General features: G+C 45.7%; 1 long non-coding RNA gene across 1 annotated transcript in view; it reads left to right on the top strand.

Moving 5' to 3' along the window:
• Positions 1 to 133: 133 nt before the first annotated feature.
• The window catches only part of LOC144139018 (uncharacterized), a 73,305-nt gene continuing 58,238 nt past the window's right edge, over positions 134 to 15,200 (top strand). Inside the window, exons 1-2 of the long non-coding RNA XR_013316014.1 lie at positions 134 to 335; positions 2,997 to 3,100. This is a non-coding gene — a long non-coding RNA (uncharacterized LOC144139018). The remainder of the gene's footprint in view (positions 336 to 2,996; positions 3,101 to 15,200) is intronic.

The raw sequence follows: 15,200 nt of genomic DNA on the forward strand, positions 1-15,200 counted from the left end.
GAGCTCCGAAAGGAAACTTGGGTCGTATCTACAAGGAAGTAGAAGGGACTTCTTTCTTATCGATTGCACACAAGGCCCACGAAAGCACTTCGTGTTGTGTTGCCGTTAGGTCTGTAAGCGCTGGCAAGATATGAGCTTGCGGCTGCTGATTTCAGTGGCGGAAGCGTACACCATCTGATCTGTACCCAAATCAACACCCGTTCCAGCGGATCCACGGCGTTGACCGACCGTGGCCTCAGCGGTCGTGTGCGCTTGGAGGAGCCCAGATGTAGGCGAGTGCTGATTCGGGAACACCACATCAGACGCCCATAAATAGAGTACCCACTGTTTTTGTGGTAAGTCTTGCAGAGGGAAAATCACATTTTAAGACCCTCGAACAGGGCCTTCCAGTCTGATTTTTCCCAGGAGGACAATACCTGCTTGGTTTGGGAACGCTAACATTTCATACGAAGAGCGGGAAGTCCCCTGCTGGGAAGGGTGTCACACAGGGAGGGCTCTCTGAAGTAATTCACAGCTTGCCTAGAGGGGTGTGTAAGGAGCTTTGCAGGGGGAAGTGGAGAATATTTGAGCCCCTTGACATTTATGGAGGACATCGTCTTGTAGAATGAATTAGGGCGAAAACCTGCAAATAAGGCTTCAAGAACTGTATTCAGAAATCTTGGTCGTACGGGTAGGATATCCATGAACAGTTAGAAAATAATGCTAAATAGACACACGCAAAGCCTTTCCTCCAGCTTAGGGAATCAAATACCGTAAGAGGCTGATGAATGTCTTAGACTCTTAAAAATTGTCACGGCAGAACCAAACAGCTGGAAGCAAATCAGGCGTATACTATAGAATGAAAAGCAATCAGCAAGGACTACGCAAAAATGGCCCCTGCCACTAAAAAGAAAGGCACACGACCAATGCGTGCTCCGGGTGATGACCTGTGGCTTTGGAACTGGCGACTTCCTCGGCTTGAGCTCGGCCCGGTACTCACATGACGCTCCAGCTTTAGAAGTCAGCAACACGGCGTTTCTCGCATGCCCCTCATCCACCATGGTAACTGTGATTAGCGCTCTTGCCGTCTCATAGTCCCGTCTGCTCGCTTTAGCCGCGGCATTTCCTGCCTGCCTCTCATTTTGTTGCCCACCAGTACAGCCACAACGGCCGACTTATTGGGCGAGCCGCGCTTCGACGTGTCACCCCAGTAGCAACGTCGCCAGCGAGGCAGCGCCCCTGCAGCCACGCGCTCGTTCACTCTCTGTTCTGTCACCCGTGGGACAAATGGATGTTGATCGCAAAAAACTTGCATTGAAATATAGGGGATGTGGAAGAGGGGAACTCCCGACGACCCTATCCGCCCTTACAACCACCGGCGCCCGCATATGGCGCCGCCTATAAGCTCAGACGTACCACAGTCACACCCTCACCCTCTACCCATTCAACTGCCCATCATGCCACTCTCCCAACACCTAGTTTGGACATTTCCGTCTACTCCCCTCCTCCCCTCTGTCCCCATCCCCTCCTGAGCACTGGGAGCGCGCGGGCTGCGCTGCTCGAAGGACAGGAAGCCCTGATTCTCCGGGCGAAGACTGCAGCCGCGGCCCGCGGCCTACCGCAATAGCACGGCCACCCATTGCTCCATTTCCTGACCCAACTCCCTCCCCATCTTTTCCCAACAAACGTTTTCAACAACAACAACAATAATAACATGCCACACTTGCTGCTCACACAATACTAGGGGAGTACACTTCAAAACCCGGTGGGCCATAAAGAAGATTTTAAAAAAGTCCGTAAATCTTAGGTGCCTGCGCTGTTTTGAAATCTAATGCGTATTTCTTTTTAATTCACCTAATGTCTTTACACCGGGAATGAGCCTTTACAGGAAGCACAATCGCTACGGTGCACGAGGCCCCGCGGCTTTCCGCAGTAAAAGCTCTCAATTACACGTTCAATCGGTTCCATTGGCGGTGGTCATTCTTCGCTGGTTGTTATCTGCGTCTGTAGATTCAGCGTAGAGCTGGCAGGAGTCCTTGGCCATCGCCGACCCGTACGGGCAAAAGAAGCTGATGGCGAATTGATGGTACTGGGACAACGCCCCGTTGACCCTGCGAACAACGTTAACGCGCACACACAAAATAACTAAATGATGAGCAATAGCTGCTGAGCGCGGGATGCAAACTGCAACGACATAAGTCATTCGCATCCGAGGTAAACGGAACAATGCGTCCACAGGCATCCCCGATCCGTAGTCGACGACAGTTGACGCTGGGGGCCAGCTAAATCCTCGTGTTATCTATTTAATATCGAGACCTATATAATCCATTCGCGTATGCGCGGGAGAACAATCGTGCATTTCCTTCTACTGCCGCGGTCCCTCAAGTGTAACTGTCTGTGAGGAGAAAAATTATCACTACTGGGACATCCCTGCGGCGCTATGGGCTCGTCTTGTTTTTAGCGCCAGTATGGCCGGACTCGACGCCCTCGGCTCTCCGGCGGACAGCGCGGAAGTGGCGTAGTTTCTCACAGCTATCGTTTTAAAAGAGACTTGGCATTACGTCATCGCGTTGTGGGCGACCAGAGTTTGCCGATGCTGACTCAAAGCTCAGATTTTACGCCACAAGAATTGGCACCGCAAGCAAGTTCACCGCAACGAGCTCACCACAGGTGCACTGCGCGCTGGTCCGCCTCATGTGCCCATTTTGTGCTGCGATTGCGTTGAAGAATAGGTATGTAAAAACTGTTTCAACCACATGTGCAGAAAATTTATTTTTTACCGGGGAAAAATACCTTGCGTCTTTGCTGCCTTGCATTGCTTGGCGTGGAAATGTTGTCGAACGTTTCTGCACATTTTTTTGCGCTTGCTAGTTATGATATTATGTGGTGTTGCAATAATACCTAATATTACTTATAAATATTACAATAGGCATTAAATAAGGTGATAGTAATGCTTTATCAAGCACAAAATTATGCCCCTACTGGTAAAGTGCCGACATCGTACCTTGTTTGCGAAGGTAGAGAGCTGGTTCCTGACCTCCCGGCATGATTGGTGTACGGCTCGCAGGCGGACTGCATGAGCGCAGTGTCAGCGGGAAAGAAGAAAAAGTAAAAAAGAACGGTAAGCATAAAGCATTATTCTTGCCGTGATTACATTGAATTTTTTTTAATGAATGAGAGAGCAGCATTAGAATAAAGGCTGTTTCAAATCTCTCCTGTTAAGCCGATATCCGACGTCCATTGCCCGATTTCTTCACCAGGACACAGGGACATCCTGTTTTGTGCTTCGCGCGATGCTCTTGGCGTCATCGCAGGGGCCACCAAAGGTGACGAAATGCTAGAAATTTTTCCCATGTCTGTTTTCCTTTCTTCCGAGAATAGATACACGAAGACAGTAAGGGTCGTTTTGACACCTGTGTGATGCACAAACCCAGATAGGAAAACAATTCAGGCAGAATTTATCTCCAATTATTATCTTTCGGTCCGAAGCATGTTCTCATTAGTTGGCCACGAAGGATCACTCGCTGTTACCTTTTTCCATTCCTGAAGGTCCGACGGTTGATTTTAGTGCAACCTTCTACGGCGCTTTCTTTGGCGCTTACAACGACGGTTAACGACCTGTCAGCATGCAAGCGTTGTTCAGGGCTTGCATTGATAGAGATGTAGTTATATCCCACAGTTTTATCGGCACTGTGCAGGCAAAGAAATGATTTTCACAGACACATTTGACTAGACCCTAATTCATATTTTCGGGGTCAGAGCTTGCTTGCTGATACCTAAGCGCCAGCGAAAGATGCATTTCCTGAAGGCTCGATTAAACATTTACGACTCGCTGTAAGGGTGAGCCGATTCCTCATTACAAGAAAGGCGTGGCGAAACAAACCTCGGCGAAAAAGAAGAAGGCGACGTGCTCAGCGACGTACGGGCTGAAACCGCGAATGGCGAGGCGGTGGTCACCGGACACGCTGGCGGTGATGTTCAAGAAGAGCTGTCATCACGGGGGCGAGAGGAAAGCAGAAAATGGATCATCACTCGGCATGGTGGCAAAAATTAAGTTTGATTCATTAAACAGACAGCTTTGTTCCGACGACAATGGTACCAATCTTACAGATTGGTATCATTGTGCGAACTTCAAGCAAACAAGCGATGAAGCAGCGGTGACTCCCCAGCCCCTCTCCGGCGAGGTCTCTATGACGTCACGGATTGTTGCTTGTGCGATTGGCGGCCACCGACCCCAGCCACCGCCAGGATACACCAAGACAATAGGAATTTGACATTTATAGCAAAATATAAACATTGACACCAGCTTACACACGCCCCCATCGAACACCTGCCCCAATAACGTACAAAACTTATTCAAGGTAGCAGCTGCTTAAAACGCCAGTTGTAAAATGGTTTTGTCATCGAACAGCCAATCACGGTGAGTTTTAGTTCGACACTATCTCTCACCATCGCAAGGAGGCGATGCTCACACCTACAATGCGTAAAAGTTATCTTGCACTTGGGAATGAACTTTGCAGTATTTAAAGTTACTTTGAAATGTTTATGTGGCTAATAATCTTCCTTTGTCCAGTTGCTTCTTTGCATAGTATTTATGGTTTCCAAGCGCGCACAAAGGTGGAAGCGATTAATGCCGCAATTTAAGCTCAGCCAAAATAATTCTCGCAGACCTAACAATTTCTTCCCGGGAAGCAAGCATGTCTCGAGTCGTGATTAAAGCATGGACGCTTCTAATTATAATCACACTTGTCACTTTATGTCCACTGAGAGAAGATCGATGGTTCTGTCTTACTTTATGTGCGGGTGTATGATTTAGACCGTCGGGATTTAACAGCGCTGCAGAAAGACAATGGTCAAAACACCGAAAGACACACGCTGTAACGTGGTGTGAAATACCGTATTTTGGTGATTGTCTTGCTGCAGCCGTTTTAAATCCTTGCAAGTACAAACTCACCTGAACGAGAACTTCAGTGCACTTACTCCGCACTTACCTTCATGTACGGTTCGAGTGCGAGGTGGTCGGCCATGATGTCTTCGTACATCCAATGCCTTATGCCCTCCATCCGCTGTAAGAACAAAAAAAAACACTTCGCGGTTGGTGTTTGTGGCATCAACGCTTTGGTTGAACCGAAACAGAGATGGTTACGCCTGTTTTTCAATCCTCAAGGAAATCGTAAGCACAAGTTATATGAGCTGATATGAGCAAGTTCCTACCCAGAAATAAAAATAAAAATAAAAACCTAATTCTGGTGCACAAGTTCGCTATTAATAGGGAACAGCTGCGGCTCGTCAAAATATCCTCGGGTATGTCGACAAAACATTTCACGTACGGGAATTATGAAAGACCAAGTGGGAATCAAAATTCCTCATAAAGAATGAGAAGCCGTGATTCCACCTATACAGGTCGATTTCAAGAACCTATATGAAAAAAAATATACTCATGTACATGTTTTAAACAGGTTCGTGCATATTTACTCGTATAGATGCTCGAGTGACTGCAGTCATATCTAGAGCAGGCAGCACGAGGTTCTGCGTGGTACGTACGCACGCTAGTTCATGGTCTCTCCAGTAATCAGGCAGAAGATTTTTACTCGAATCTTTCGCTTTGCATTGAGCCTTTTCGTCGCATTTTTCCAAGGTTGGACATGGTTCTAAGGCTGTTCAGATATTCGGGTGCTTGCTGTTGGATTTCAAGTGTTGACAACTTTTGCAGGCATTACCACATCTCGTAAATAAGCCATGATGGCCAGGGCTACCGTTAGCTCCATTTCTTTCTCCATTTTGTGTGCTTTATTCCTTCGTTCTTTCTTTGTTTTGGTTTTTTCCTGGTTATCACCTCCACTTGGTTGATCGTCTGCCTTGGACTAACATGCTTCTGCTTTTCTTCCGAGGCCCATACCCACACAGGGAATGACGGAATGGACGAAGATTTAAACGAGCTGCACGCCACGTGCGGTATTTTCAATCAATCAATCAATCAATCAATCAATCAATCAATCAATCAATCAATCAATCAATCAATCAATCAATCAATCAATCAATCAATCAATCAATCAATCAATCAATCAATCAATCAATCAATCAATCAATCAATCAATCAATAAGTCAATCAATCAACGTGAATAGAAATGCGTGTTCTGAGCAGGATGTCGAACCGGAACTGAACCGAACCGAAAACCGGAACTGAACCGGTATTTTTGCCGGAACTGAACCCGAACCGGAACCGTTATTTTTTGAGCACGCTGAACCCGAACCGGAACTGAACCGAAAAAGAAATAACGGTTACCGGTTCATGCCGAAATGGTTCGACCCTCCGTTGTTGATATTGCACAGTCAATGCAATTCAGGCCTTTTTTTCTTTCACGTACCATCAACTTCGTACCGGCTCGCGCAGTTTCCCCTCCGGACAATTGAACACTATCACGCTATATGTAACAACAGAGGAAATGAATGAGCACCAATCTAGCAATGGTCTGTTGCTGCTGGAAGCGCGAGCGTTGTGCAAGCTGTTCAAACGAAATGTCACTCTCGGCAGCTTGCAGGGGATATAAAACAACTTTGCCCTTCCCTAGCTGCGACTTTATTGGAGCAGTCAGGCAGCAGGAGTGCTCCACTGCGCCACAGCGAAAGCTCACACACCCTATGTGTGCAAACTTTTTGCATTTCATAATTTGTTTAAAAGGTCCGACACCTGCAAAGTATTAATACTTGACAAGTGTGACCGCAGGAGCTGCTCAGTGGATAAGCCGTTTGCTGCTGACCACAAGTGGCCTCGATCTCCCTTCCCCACGACCGTTTTTCTGAAGTAGTTGAAATCGAGCACGTCCGTGTATCGAGATTTTCATCCACGTTTATTATCACCAGCTGGTTAAAATAAGTCTGCCGGCCTGCAACAGAAGCTGCGCCTCGGAGCAGAGATTTAGCACGGGGCATCAAACGCGCCAGTTTTTTTAAATGTGTTTATACAAAAAAAAAAAACAAGAAAAGGCATATCACGTTGTTTGAATATATTCCGCAAAAAGTAAATAAAACCGCATAAGTAAAAAAACTCCCACCTCCCCTCGCGGGAACCCCTGTGTAGATGCGACGCATAGGGGGTTCACGTTGCAGCGTTGGACAGCGGAGGAACGGCGCTGGAACGATGGAGCGGAGCGGCGCAGGCACCGCGTTTTATAGCGCGCATAACGGTGAGGGGACGCGCCGGCGCCAGTGCGTCTGCCGCGGCTATGACGCAACACAATCCAACACAATCCACTTTAATCCAATCCAATCCAAACCCAATCCAATCAAAGCCAAGCCAATCCAATCGAATCCAATCCAATGCCCCTCGCGAGAGAGTGTTCGCTATCGGGAAGGAGAGGGGTTGAGCGGCGCAGAGCGCAGCTGGCGTGGCGAGGAGAATGGGGGAGGGGTGGACGCCGACGACGCCGCCGGATGCAGGGACAAGGTGAGTGAATGACATGCCTTCGCGTCTAAGAAAGCACCAAAACGTGGATATTGCTCTATACTTTTCTTTGCCCTGCCTTTCACAACTAAACGTGTCATCAATGTGAAGGAAGTGAGTTCCGTGGTCAGTTTTTGAGGACAGTACAGTGGACAAGTTCCGTTTTTTTACACATACAAATAATAACAGATATGTCAGGGAAAACTGTTAAGGTGCGCACTTAATCCCTTGGCAAGAAACTGCAGCCCTTGACCTTGTCTTGGAAGCAGAAACAGTAATAAAGCAGATGACACATGCAGAAAGGCAGGCTGGTACCTCACACTGCCCCATTCGCCCAGCGATCATCTTTTCTGCTTGTTCTGCAGTTTTGTCTCTTTTAGACCTGCTTTTTTCAAAGATGCAGCTCGCTACATTACTTCTACTGCTGCTCATTCCGGAGGGGAGTACTGCTGTGGACGAATTTAAGAGCGTCTACCCAAAAAAGTCCCATCTCATGCTCCACGCGTCAAATTACCTGTCATTTTGTAACAGAATCTGCTATATGATTCCGCAATGAGTACACGGAACGATGGCCGGGGGTCAGGCGGTACGATGACATACTGATTGTAATGCATACATCCGGTATAGCTATCGCAAAAGGATTTGCAGTGCTCAGAGCAATAATGCAGTGAGTGAGCGTTAACTGAAGCTTATTTTTAACAAAAGTGTGGCTAACACATTCGATAAGGTGACAGCTAACAAATTAATCAAGGTGACCAAATAATCGAATTCATTGGTAGTATTTATGTGCCTGTAGTAGGATTTTCTTGTTTTGTTACAAATATAAAAAATGGGTGTAATTGGTATTAAGCGCTGGTATTTGAACGCGCCAGTATGCAGGCCTAAATTTAAGCTTCAAGGTTAGCGTGATGGGCGATTCCATAGCGATGATTGCGATTTCAACAAAAAAGGAAAGGGCAGAAAATATATCCCACCGTATATCCCTTGGCGGTGGCTTTATGAATAGTCGCTAGGACAACATAAAGACTGGGCGAGAAAGTCGGTGGTAAATCGTCGCCACTTCATCTGTTTTTCTAATATCTTGCAATTGTTTAAAGTTTACTTTGCAATTGCGCCACTGCCCTTGGGAAACAGCAGCATTTTGAATTTTTGTTTGTATTTTTATTTGACTGTCGTTTTAAATTACTAAATGTTTTTACTAACTTCAGTGATAATTCAACTCATCGAACCGGTTCGCGAACCGGTTCGGAACGTGATTTTGTCGAACCGGAACTGAACCGGAACGGAATGATTTCGCCTGAACCAGAACCGTAACCGAACAGGTATTTTTTTCTGTTCGACACGCTGGTTCTGAGATACGAGTTTTGGCGCCGGCGGCGGTGGTGAAAGCACGCCCCTAACACGTTTTTCTTCGCATTCCCCGGTTGGTGGTTCGTGCTTCTTCGTTACTACCGACAGCGCTGGTATTGGCCATTTTTCCGAACGCTATGGTGCTTCATTGACGAGCGTTCGGGTCTCCCGACAAGCTTCAGCCACTTTGGACATTTTGTGTTTGCAGACTGTGGACCACATCTGCTTTGTGCGCATGGTGACGTCATGCAGTTTCCTATCACTGCGCTACTCCTGGCGAGCATGTTATGAGACGCGCATTTTGGTGGCAGCGGCGGTGGTGGAAGCACGCCCCTTACAAGTTTTTCTTCGAATTCGATCCCAGGTTGGTGATTTTATCTAATTGCCAGCAAAACCTTTCCTGATTTTGACCGCCACCGCTGCTCCATTGCTGTGTTGTGCGCTGTTTGTGCTACTTGCGTTTTCCTGTGTTTTTGTTGTGAAAATGTCCACACCGGACGACACCTGCCGTACCTTCAACGAAACCCTACCGCCCGATGATGGCCAGTGCATCGGATGTGAGTGCGTTTACCATCTTGGGGACTGCTCTGGGTGGTCTGAAGCTACAATTAAGATCAAATGCGAGGCAGCCCGCAAATCGTGGTGATGCGTCAGCTGCCGTGCTCCAACGGGCACAGCAGCTGACGCATATATATAAGGTGGCGGTATGTAAGTTGGTTAATGATTCTGACATCGCGCACAATCTTGCAGACATCGTGCGAAAACTTGATGCGCTAGCCGGCTTGCCAGCTCAGGTTATTGAAGTGCAGCAATCTATCGAATTGATGTCCCAAAAGTACGACGAAATTGTGAAAACGCAGGCAGTAAGCTTGAACCAACGTGTCAACAAACATGAATGCAACTGCGCCAAACAGGACGTTGTGAATGCCTTAGAGTGGCGCAGTAGAAATCAAAATTAGGAAATCCATGGCATTCCACCCTCTGAGATTGAAGATTTGATCTCGAAACTTAACCATGTGGCCCGGAGTGTCGGGGTGTCGGAGTGTCGGCGTGTCGGCATGGTTTTCCGGCTGTCAAGATGCAGTGTCATTTGAAGTTTATGAATGTGAATCGATGTCGCGGGACACGCGGAAAGGTGGTGGTGTAGCACTTTACATTAGTAGTGATTTTTCTTACCAGGTTATCTCACAGTACGCAGTAATGAATACAAGTTTTGAATAACTTTTTGTTAAATCTAGCGCGTTTGTGGCAGGTGTCATCTACCGGCCTCCGTCTGGGTCGCTCTCAGAGTTCTCTGAGTTTCTTCATTCTCTGTTGGATTATCTGGCATCCGTAAATAGTGGTGTGGTGATTTTGGGTGACTTCAATATTGATCTCTTGCATCCGTCTAAATCTATTAATGAATTTTTTGATATTGTGCCTTGTAATGGTTTCTCAAACTTAATTAACGCACGTACTTGCATTACAGACACGAGTGAAACACTTATCGACTTGTGCCTAACAAATATAAATATAGGTGAAGTGAATTCAGGGGTTCTTACGAGCGACATTAGTGATCATCTATCCATTTTTTGTCTTACTCCCAAACTGAACTGCTATGCTTGTAACACAGATGGCACACCTGTTACTTTTAGGGTGATTACGATCGAACGACAACATTAAGAGTTTTCGACAAATAGTGTCCGCGACTGGTTCGGGCGAGTTCTCAAAAATAGTAGGTTCTAATTCACTGTACGATTCCTTCCAGAACAAAATAATAGGAATTTACGATCGCGCATTCACAACGGTAATAAGGGATTGCAAAAAGGCAAGAAAGCCATGGATAACCAGCGAGCTTCTACAAAAAATAAAAGCCATAAATAAGCTTTTTAACAAAAGGCAGGGGGGACCTGTGCGTTTTAAAGAAATTCAGAAAAGTTAGAAATAAATTAAATGCTGATATAAAGAAATCACGAATCCGGTATTATACCGACAATTAAATTTGCGGATGTATCGTATGATCCTCGCAGAATTTTGGCGTTTTGTAAAAGATTTACTAAGGAAAACACAAACCAGTATTTGTGTTGAAATGGAAGTAGGTAAACAAGTTGTCACTGGGGAAGCCCTTTGTAATGAATCTAACGACACTTTGTGTCTTTTGGAGCACCTGATTCAGTCACTGCTGATTAGCCTCAGAATTATATTAACTCTAACCTCGTTAATTCCATTTTTCTTCACTCCGCAACACCAACAGAAATCGTTGGATTTATAAGTGAACTTAAAAATAATTGTTCCTGTGAATTTGATGGTATTCAAGCTGCGTCAATAAAAGCCGTAGAGAACATTATAGCTGATGTAGTCTTTCACGTTACAAACGTAATTTTATCCACTGGAATGTTCCCGGATAAAATGAAAGTATCGAGAGTCTCTGTCTTACACAAGTCTGGTCCCGTCGACTGTATTAGTAATTATACGCCGATATCTGCACTCCCGCTTATCTCGAAGACAATAGAAAAAAGTTATTAATTCCCGTATCAAAGGTCACTTAAATAAATACAATCATATATCAGCTAATCAGTATGGGTTTCGGAAGAGCAAATCAATGGAGATGGTTTGTTAAATATTAGACAAAATTTGTAGATAACATAGAGAAACAGTTGTACGCTATTGGTATTTTTTAAAACTTCATTAAAGTGTTTGATTCGATTAAACATGACATACTGTTTGTTAAGTTACCATATTACAGAGGTATTGCGCTCGAGTTGCTACCGTGTTATTTACCTTACCAAAAGCAGTTTGTAGTTCTTCATAACATATATTCAGATAGTGAATGTATAAAATTTGGCGTCCCGCAGGGGTCAATATTAGGACCAATATTATTTCTTTTGTAGATCAATGGCATAGTTACTATCCCACACACACCAGAAATTGGGCTTTACGGAGATGACACAAATGTCTTCATTTCATCGCGGAACGTATGTTTCTTTAACAAATTCATGAATTGACAGCCTATCGCGATGGCTGAGTTACAATCAGCTTCAGCTGAACATTAATAGAACGATGTACAGTAATACCTCGTTAACTCGAAGTAGTAAAAACCGGGAAATATTTTGAGATAAGAGGATTTTCGAGATAAGCAAAGTTGCGCGAATTGTCATAAAATATCGTGTTATTTGCAAAAAAAAAAAAAAAAGGCGTCGCGTTGGCTGCAACAGGAGTTATCTGGGGAAAGCCTGCGCTCCATGCAAGTTTTTTCACCGCGAAAGAGTCCCGCGCTATCCATTGGTTTTCCCCCGCACGACACACCTCTATCTTCACATGATGTGTCACAGGGTTTTTTGACCAAGTTGGTATGGATCTAGACTCAGACTTCACGTTCGGGGAAAACATCGGCTTTGTGGTAAGCGCGGCTAAACGAGAAAAATATCGAGGGACTCAGGCGCGGCAAAATCGCGCGAATCTTGTGAAACGGTCCTCGGCGGCAAAATTTTCGTTTCACTATCCGTCAAGATTTCGAGATATCCGCAGTTTGGCCCGAAACTACTTCGCAGTAAAGGGCAGCAAATACACGGGGTGTGTAGGAAATGGTACGGTGCCGCTGAAAATTTCGACTTACTCGATTTTTCGAGATATGCGAGTTCGAGTTAACGAGGTACAGTCGAGCCCGCTTATAACGAACCTGAGCGTCACGCGGGTTTCGTTCGTTATATCCTGAAGTTCGTAGTAAATGGACTATAGTAAAAAAAATGTCAAAACACAATTTATTGTGTTTCCAGTTTATTTAGAGCAGCCGCGTGATCTTCGCCGAGGCCTTGGGCGTAAACAAGTTGTTTAAGGTCCTCTATGTAGCCCATTGAAACAGGCGCGCTTATAGGCGCAGGCTCAGAAGTTTCGTCGTCGTTCGCGTCCGATTCCTCCGCATTGCTTCATTAACGATTAACATTAACGATTCCTCCGCACTTCATAAACGATACCCTCGTCCGTGCACGGTTCCGCAGTGTCAGCATCTTCATCGGCACAAGCGAAATCGTCTCAGCCGAGGTCACGGCCACCATGTCGGAGTCGATGACTCGCTGCCACAAATCAGGCATCCGGCTCAGCTTCAGGTTGTGCGCCGACGAAACCGGCCTTGCGGAAACAATTCCGCACGCAAGTGGCTGTCACCTCCGACCAGGCAGCCTTCATTGTTTCTACAGCTGAATACAGCGAACCTAGACGCGGCAAGTTGGCTGCCAGGCGGTCAACAGATATGACCAAGCGCTCCACAACGCGGGGCCTATACGATAGCTGAAATGCATTTATTACCAAATCAAGCGGCTGCGCTTTCGAAGTGGTATTGGGTGGCAGGAAAAGCAGGGTCACTGCCATCAGGGAAGTTTTCACGTGGTGCGCAGAGCAGTTATCCATTCCGAGCAGCACGCGCGCATGCCTTGCCTCTGTATGTCACGGTCGAACTCGCTCAGCCAGTCCGCGAATAAATCGCGCATCGTCCAAGCCGTGACTGTAGCGCACGGGCACATAGCTCCTAAAGCAACGCGGCCTTTTCGACTTTTCGATGACGAAGGGCAAGCGGCGGTCGCTGCCATCCATGTTAGTGCACAGAAGAGCTGTGACGCGCACTTTGCTATGCATGCTTCCCGTCAGTGCATGTGTCGCCTTTCATAGCGTGCCTTTTATCCGGCAACATCTGGTCAAATAACGCAGTTTCATCTGCGTTGTAGATGCCATGCTCCGCATACCTTGAAATAACTTTTCCGTCTTTTTCAAGCCACGCTGCAACATCTTGGTCAAATGCGGACGCCGCCTCGCCGACAATCAACTTAAAAACAATGCCTTGCCGCACCTTGAAGCGATGTACCCAGCCATTGCCTGGGCAGAGGTCGGGAAAATCCGGATTTGCCCGTTTTGCCTGCGAGGAGGTTCGGGAAAGCGATCTGCGCCGGCAGAGCTGGGCAGAGGCTGTCATTTCAATTACCCACATCGCGGCGCCGGCCGTTCGCTGTAACCGATCGGCAGAGCTCAAAGACGTTCGTTGTGCGTGGGATTTTATACCATTGAAATAACGTATATTTCGACGGTCACGCGCGTTTTGTTCGTTATAAACTAAAGTTCGTTTTAAGTGGGGCCGTTATATGGGGGCTCGACTGTATTACTAACTTGAATTCAAAACAGCGCAAAAAAGACGGGACAAGAAACGACGACACACGGCGCTTTCTTGTCCCGTCTTTTTTGCCCTGTTTTGAATTCAAGTTAGTATGCACCAACTAGCCCAAACCACCGTTCTAACGCAGAGGTATAACTGTATATAGTTTCTTTGCTCTATTAACAGTACTGTTACTTTTACTAATACACTTAATTTTGAATCTAAACCTTTGGAACGAGTTTCCGAACACCAGTTTCTAGGTGCGGTATTTCATGAGAACCTTCGTCTATAAAACGTACTATTGCGCAAAACATTGGCATGTTGAGCAAATTTAAAGCCCTTTTGCCCACGAGAATAAAAAAAGTGACTTTATTTCGCCTATGTACACTCACGGTTACCTTATTGCTTACTTGTATGGGGAGTTGCGTCAAAATCGTTCATGGTAGGCTCGCATCGCATGCAAAAGAAGGGTCATCCATAATATCTCAGGCTATGCCAACGACTTTGCATACTTTTAACAAGATTGTATACTTAATATTCAGCCTTTTTATAATCAACGACTGGCTGAAACGATTTTTATGGAATTCAAAGGTGACCCAAAGCCCTTTCTTTTTAATTACACTAACACTGAATAAAATCTCCGACATAAAAACTCCATAAAAATACGAACTAAAACGGCTTATGGCACTCAAACACTTAAATGGCAAATTACTAATCTTCTGAACAGTCTCCCTATATAGTGTTTGACAGAGATTGAGCCCGCTTCCTCGGTAGCCGCTTTTAGACGGAAAACGAAAATATATTTTCTACGTGATGTGTAAGGTTTTCTTGTAATTTGGTGTTATTTTGCGTACATTTTATTTTGTTTCCTTTCTAAAAGCGTAGTGATTACACGGTAACTTCATTTTAATTTTGTTACGCAAGAAAAGCGTGTATATATCTCTCTTCAGTTATATGTCTTTGTAGTAGGTATTACTTCGGTGTATTATTCCAAAAGTGTGTATGCGTATTTGTATTTATTTAACCATGTATAGTTGCTTTTGTTCCTGTCGCTGGCGCTGTCAGGTGCTAGGGGCCTAGTCAGGCGACTATTACAGCGGCCTTTTGCCTCAGCCCCTTGGCAATTTGTTACTGTAAAAGGTTCAATAAACAATAAACAACAAAAAACAAACAACAAAAACAGTGAACGTGCCTTACCTCTAATAGAAGTGGAATAGGGTGCGCGACGTACGCTGACAGTACACATGTTCGTTTTGTGCTGAAAGTTGTGGATCGGTTTTGGTCTATAGAAGAAAAAAAAAATCG

This window comes from Haemaphysalis longicornis, unplaced genomic scaffold (genome assembly GCF_048455015.1).
Source record: "Haemaphysalis longicornis isolate Haplotype H1 unplaced genomic scaffold, Haemaphysalis longicornis Haplotype H1 scaffold_5, whole genome shotgun sequence".
Classification (NCBI taxonomy): Eukaryota; Metazoa; Arthropoda; class Arachnida; order Ixodida; family Ixodidae; genus Haemaphysalis; species Haemaphysalis longicornis.